The 6,000-nt window shown below is 40.7% G+C and overlaps 1 protein-coding gene across 4 annotated transcripts in view; it reads right to left on the reverse strand.

The window, feature by feature from the left end:
* raly (RALY heterogeneous nuclear ribonucleoprotein) overlaps positions 1-5,673 on the reverse strand; it is a 122,545-nt gene extending 116,872 nt beyond the window's left edge. The window contains exon 1 of one of the 4 annotated variants that reach the window (XM_018678253.2): positions 5,467-5,672. The gene's annotated coding sequence lies outside the window, so the exon portion shown is untranslated. Of the gene's footprint in view, positions 1-5,462 lie in introns of all 4 variants that reach the window. The other 3 variants (XM_018678254.2, XM_018678251.2, XM_018678252.2) reach the window with 3 other exon arrangements.
* Between the last annotated feature and the right edge of the window lie 327 nt (positions 5,674-6,000).

Below are 6,000 nucleotides of genomic sequence, written 5' to 3' on the forward strand. Positions count from 1 at the left end.
ATAACAGAGTGCAGATAATACATGTGTTTGTACAATCTACAGTACAGATTTTAATATTGGTCGCTGGTGCAAGCAGCTTATTACAACCCATCACTGCATTTTATTGTTAAGCAACAAACAGTGGTTATGTGAGTCAGAATCACAACCATGTTGTTTTCATGCCTAAACCGAACCAAACCTTTAGCACAGCATTGCCAGAACCTGACAGTGATAGTTATTTTTCAGTAGTGATTTTTAAAAGTTTATCTGTGGCACATCTCCTGCTGCCGTAGGGGCACTAATTCAGGAAAAGCTCCTGTGGTTCATATCAGAGGGCAGGGACAAACAACCAATATGGTAGTTTAGATTGGATGACTTGTTGGGGAAAAAGCTATTAAAAAGGACAGAAGACTGGGGTGGCCAGCGGCTGAATGGTTCAGGCACAGACCACATAACACTACATCTACAGTTTGACCCTGCTGCATATCATACCCCTCTCTCTGCCTAGTTCCTGTCTCTATCTCTAGACTGTCAATACAACATATCCATAACAGCAAAATCCCCCCCCCCCAAAAAAAATCCATCAAACTGGATCTGTCTTCAAGAACCTCAAGGACCCAGTGCTTTCAATCTATTAAGTTTGTTCTGTTGAAGATGCTGCGAAAAACATTTCACCACATTAAGTATCAAATGGAGCATTGCCTTTGTTCAGACAGAGCACTGGCCACCTGTTGACCAAAAACATCCAATTACACTTCTACAGTTTTTACTATCATTTACCATTTACTGCCGAGGATTCCTACCAACAGTTCACTTTTCAGACTAAAAACAGACCTGAATTGACAAAGTCTTAAAAATGTTAAATTCAGTCATGTTTCCTTCATCAGGATGGTGTCTGAGGTTGTTTCTGATGTCCCTCTATACAGTCCATCAACAAAGCATTAATGAATAAAGAATAGTGTGCTGAGTCTAAAGGTGAGTTATGCAACGTGTTTTAATTCTGATGGACATTTAAGTCTGCAAAATGATCATACTCATGTAACAATGTACATTTGTTCATTATAATACAAACTGTGATTGTTTTACAAATAAATGCATGTGCAGCACAAGACAATACTGTTTTGTTTTTTTCTCTCTTCACAAGAGACCACCTGGTGTTTTCTTCATTATTCATTCTGTATTGTTACCCCACAAGGAAATTACCAGCACTACTACAGAGAATAAGAAGAAAAAATGAAAAAAGAAAAGTCAAATCTGCCTCTTACAAAGGATTGTTGTTTACAATTGAGTTGAGTGATTGAATTTTACAATCCATGTTTCTATTACACGATCCCCTGCTGACAGAAACATTTGGAGCGACCTGCACTAGAAAGAGAGAAGCCTGCTGAACCAAAACTGAATTTACCCTCCAGCTCTACTGCTACTGAGAATCAAAAGGGAAACGTTGGACATCCAGGTCATCGTTTGCAAAAATGACAAATCTGCAGTTTGTACAGTTGATGCCTGCTGTATTTGGAATTCAGCAGTTTACAACTGCATGTATGAGTTTTTGATATATTATGATCATACACCTTATATTACACTTCTATGATTATACTATAGGTAAGTGTGAATGCCGGACTAGCCCTCTTCTATTTTTTCGATGTTTGTCTTGGGAGGACGGGGGGGTCACATTAGCGGGCTGGGCCACCCTGCCAAGACAATGGTAGGGAAACACTGGTATGTGATTATAATATAACTACCCCCCCCACCCCCAGTCAGACCACCTGTCCTGCCATGACAGCCATTCTAGGAGAAACACTGAACTGCTTTTATTAACTGATGAAAAAGTAGCCATATGCAGTAATATATTAAACAAGGATGGATCGTGATATCAAATTGAATTGAATCGCTGACAGGATAATCATAACTGAATTGAATCATGAGATCAATAAAGATGCACAGCCCTAGAAACTCATGACAAATTCAGCCTTGAATTAACTCCATGTCTTTGTATCTCGACTGGACTGCATGCTGCAACAATTCTTTGTAGAGAGCTATAAATATGCAGCAACAATCAATATAAAAATTAATTTTCTAAAACTCCCCAAGTTTCACAACATTGCTTCATGGCACTCTGTACACACAGCCAAACTAAATAACACACAAACACTGAAGAGATTCTACACGTGGAGTCAAAGTGCAGCAACATCTATTCATTATCAGCACAGAGGCGCTAAATAATTAACATGACCAAGTTTAAATCTGAGTTATTTATTTATCACTGTTTTCATTTTACTCTTTTCCATCAATACTGTTGCTGCCTGAACACGTGCAGTAGTAGAATGAGGAATGTACTGAACAGAGTGTAGCATCTCATTTCCACAGCGCTGTAGCTCTCCCTCTGACAGTTTTTGTTAGTTGTGTGTTTGTTTGACTGTGCTTCCAATTGAGGTATACATGCACCTGTACAGTTTGGGAATTTTTCAACCACTGAAGCCCTTCACAGAGACACTGTAACTGTGTGAAGAAAAAATGCAGCCTACTCATTCATTTCAGTGGAACAACTGTGAAGATGGTGTGAGCACCAGCACAGAGGACTCAAGAAAACACACAGCTTTCTGGAAAAACCTGGACCTGGCTCTACTGCACCATGGCAATAGTTCTTAGTTCTGTTCAGCATGTGTTTCACTTTACAGCAGATAGCCATTTGCAGAAACAAGTTGTAAACACAGCATTGACATATCATTACCTTTTAAGCTGAAATGGTGACCTTTCTAGCAAACAGATGCTTATTTACACATCCAGGAGTCAAAGAGTCGTGTTAATATCCACTGATGATTCTAAGTCCAATATTCACCCTCATCTTGCTCTGTTTTTGGTCTCCCCCAACTCCTGAGAGAAATATCTGTCTCTTTAACTGCTAAATGATCCACTGTGTTCACCAGCTTGTCTCAAACTGTGCCTTGTTGCTAATCAAGTGGTGCACAGTGGCTTCTTAGAACTTTGTCTCTGAAAACAGCTGAGGACAGTATTATGAGAGTGATGAGAGTGAACCAAAATTGTAAAGCTGTGGACTGAACAGCTGGACAATGAGCCAAAAACTCACCATTAAAAGCTGTAAAGCCGAGGGGAGCTGACCATTCAGGTGATAATTCTCTGTGTAAGCCCTTTAATAGTGTTTTCACACTGATTGCACAGCGTCAATGGTATAATAAAAATATTGATTATATCAATTATATCCACTTTAAAGTTTTCATTGGAACACTGACTTTGGCAACATCAATGTTTGGCTGCAGTCAGACTGAATTTCATCAGGTGAAGTTAACTCACATGGATTGGTCAGAAGTAGTGGGAGAAAGGAAACAGCTTGAACAAATGGGGAGAAAAATCTGGTCTTGCTGAAGCATAATTCTCAGCATAGCTCCACACATCTTCATCATAAGCAGTGGTCTAATCAGCCACAGTAATTGAAAACTAGTGTGCAAGGCCTATAATACTGGAAATATTAATTAGCAGAGCCTTAAGCAGTATGCTGATATGTGGGACTAAAGCGCGGAAAATTAAAAGTTTTAATTATATGTTTGCCAAATAGTTGGTCTGCGAACATCTGTAACTGAAACCCATTTTATAATTGAGCTTTGTTCCCCTACAAACAAAATAAAAATCACATCTACTCCTAAACACAGCACACACCTCTCATCAGCAACAGGCAGACTGATCCTGATCCACACACTAACAAACAGACCAGGATCACAAATCTACTTATACATGCTGTTTGAGAATAATAAAGACTGAACACCTTAAGAGTCAAGTAAAGCCCAGCAGCAGCCTGACTGATCTTATCCTGCACACTCTCTTCTTCCCCTGAGCCTCACAGTCCTGCCTGTGGCTGCATCTTACTGCACAGCATCAACTCCACACCACAGAGTGCATTTCACACTGCGCACATTAAACACTTACACACATATAGACAAGTTACTATGGTACTCTGTGACGTATAAAAGCGTGCTTCTATTTTACTTTTTCTTAAAACCTGCATTTAAAAAAAAAAAAACATTTTTCCTACATACCAATACCTGCTGTTACTCCTGACAATACTACTCATATTCCTCATGTGACAAGACTTTTTTGCTGCAAAAATGTAATTTATTCATGGAAGATGGTAAAATTGTGGTACATTGAAGCCTCAAGTCGCTTCAAATTAAAAACATTTTGTGTGTGCACAGAGGAAGTGGCTCTTTCTCCATCTTATGTGTAGATAAATTACTGTCACTTCTTATGATTTCCATTATTCAGTTATCACTGTGTCCTCCAACTTTCACCAATTTCCATCATTTCAACTGAGAAGCAGATTTTTATGATTTGGAAACTAGCACATCTCACACTTCACTCAGACCCAACAGCTCTGTATTCATAAACTAATTCAAACTTAAGAAAGTTATTTCCCCATGAGACTGTCCTCCTGTAAGAAAGCTTTGAAAAGACGTCAAAGCATCTCTTTAAATGCTCTTATTCCTCTTATCTTGATCAGTGAGTGATCTACACCCTAACCAGTCTATCACATGCAAACGCCAGAACAAATCTTGAAATAGCCAAGTTCAGATTGAAGGTTTACAAGAGCAAGGCATGTCATGAAAATACTCCCAGCATGCAGTGAGGTTCAGATATCTGGAAACAGGGAGCAACAACCAGTCTGCTGATATCACACATCAGAGATGCAGAACAGGACATGACAGAGTTACAAACCCGACCTGTCAGCTCCTCCTGGTCTGCTTCACGAGGACCGACAGTGACACAGGCTGCCGAGGCGTGAGCGAGCGTGCGTGCGTGCGTGCGTTCGTTTGTGCGTGTGTATGTAACTGTAAACACACATTCACACACCGACACTGACCGAGATTCACAACTGAGATCACCGCTCAGTAAAAAACAGTCCCAACAGAAACACGAGCAGTTCCATGGATGAAGATCAGCTGTCCGTGCAACAGCTGCCCACTATCATCATCACCACCACCACCACCACCATCCATCATCATCACCATCCTCATCTTCGCTGCGTTCTGGACATGCTGCATGCGCAACATTCAAGTTTCAGAGAAATTTAAATCCCCTGAGGTTTTTATGGAAAGAAGAAAAATCAAATCGCAAAGAACAAACAGAAGAATAAAATGCAGGAAAATCAAAATAAATCTCGTAAGATCACAGAAAGAAAGGCATTTCTTAAAATGAAAAGAGAAATAGAAGCGAGAAAATGTCACAAAAATAAACAAAAGAAACTGTAAACGAACACAAGAAAAGAAAAGATGGGTTTCCCTCGAACAGAAACAGTGGATATCGGTAAAGGTTTGGGTCGAGCGGGTAAAAGCTCCGGTAAAGACTCGCAGGACAACACACAGAAATCCAACCCCCCGCTGAAATTCACGGCAGAAAAAAAAATCAAAATAAGAATGGGGAAACCAAACCAGCAAGAAAGAAGGAGAAGAAGAGAGGAATTGAAAACTGACCTACCAACGCAGGAGGCAAAAACACTCAAAGAGGCTGAAGCGAGAGGAGGAGAGCGGGCAGCGTGCAGGCAGCGAGGCTCGGTGTGCGCTCGGTAACCGGGCTGAAACTCCGACTGCGAGCCGGCCAGTGGGGCGGTGATGAACAGCAGCAGACCGCCGACTGGAGCGAACCACTGCGCGCTGGCTGGGAGGGGGGCTGTCACTGGGAGCTTGGTGCGTAATTTGGCACCTGGCTGAAGAAGCACACAGACAGAACCGGAGAGGCTCTTAAAACGACAGCCCAACCAAAATATATTTGGGAAACAAGTTTGATTTTACATAGCTAGCAATTACGAGAAAGTGTTTTTTATGAGGCAGATTCTTGTTTTCAACAGAATCACTCTTCTATAATATACTTTGCACGCCTAGGCCTTCAAAGGTGTCCTGTCTGAATTAACACACCTATTAATACCTTCATTATGATGTCACGCCTATAGAAACCATCAAAAATATACAGAAAAGCAGTATAACAGAACTTTGCTCAGACAGACATGTCATG

Source organism: Lates calcarifer, linkage group LG12 (assembly GCF_001640805.2).
Source record: "Lates calcarifer isolate ASB-BC8 linkage group LG12, TLL_Latcal_v3, whole genome shotgun sequence".
In the NCBI taxonomy this organism is placed as follows: Eukaryota; Metazoa; Chordata; class Actinopteri; family Centropomidae; genus Lates; species Lates calcarifer.